We start from the raw sequence: 762 nt of genomic DNA, 5'->3' as shown, positions 1-762 counted from the left end.
TCTCGGCCTCCCAAAGTGCTGGGATTACAGGCTTGAGCCACCGCGCCCGGCCAGTGTTTTAATTTTTAACAAGGATGATGTCTTCATGTTTTACTTGTGACATTAAATATTAATTGAAAAAGATGAGGTCCTGATGAGCATCTGGCAGCTGATTTTGTAGCCCTGGTCTTATCTCTCCATGGCAGGACCCAGCACCAAAGGCCACCAGGAGGGGTGCAGGCCCCTTATCTCCCAGCAGCCTCTCAGGCCAGGGCCCTGTCTTCCCCGAGGCTGCATTTTCTGGGCAGAATCTCTCCACCTCTGTCCTCCTCGTCTGGTTTCGTTACCAGCAGGTATTTGTTGGACATAGAGGGCTGTTTAGCACTGAAGAATTCAAAAGTGATTAAAACACAGCCTTTCTCCACACAGATAACTTATTAATTGCCAATGGAAAGTTGGACACTACATAGTGCAGAAGCTGGGTGGGCATCCTGGCTGCCTTTACCCAGCAAAGTTAGCATCATGGATATGATGTTCCTCCTGGCAGGAGCCACTAATAAGGGCACAACATCCTTTTAGTAACATGCTGGTACCCATGCATACCCCAAATCATGAGGAAGCATCTGCAAACCCCCACTGGGGGAATTCTTCCAGAAAACTGGACCAAACGCTTTAAAAACTTAAATTCAGGCCGGGCTCGGTGGCTCAAGCCTGTAATCCCAGCACTTTGGGAGGCCGAGACGGGCGGATCACGAGGTCAGGAGATCGAGACCATCCTGGCTA

General features: G+C 49.9%; 1 protein-coding gene and 1 pseudogene across 1 annotated transcript in view; one reads left to right on the top strand and one right to left on the bottom strand.

Moving 5' to 3' along the window:
• The window catches only part of LOC105516373, a 36,393-nt pseudogene extending 36,046 nt beyond the window's left edge, over window positions 1-347 (bottom strand).
• The window catches only part of TMEM120B (transmembrane protein 120B), a gene marked incomplete at its 5' end in the record, with an annotated part of 91,966 nt that overhangs the window by 36,253 nt on the left and 54,951 nt on the right, over window positions 1-762 (top strand). The gene's annotated exons all lie outside the window — the stretch shown is intronic.

This window comes from Colobus angolensis, unplaced genomic scaffold (genome assembly GCF_000951035.1).
Source record: "Colobus angolensis palliatus isolate OR3802 unplaced genomic scaffold, Cang.pa_1.0 Scaffold28, whole genome shotgun sequence".
In the NCBI taxonomy this organism is placed as follows: Eukaryota; Metazoa; Chordata; class Mammalia; order Primates; family Cercopithecidae; genus Colobus; species Colobus angolensis.
Note: the sequence above shows the minus strand (reverse complement) of the source record. Positions and strands in the feature narration are given on the sequence as shown.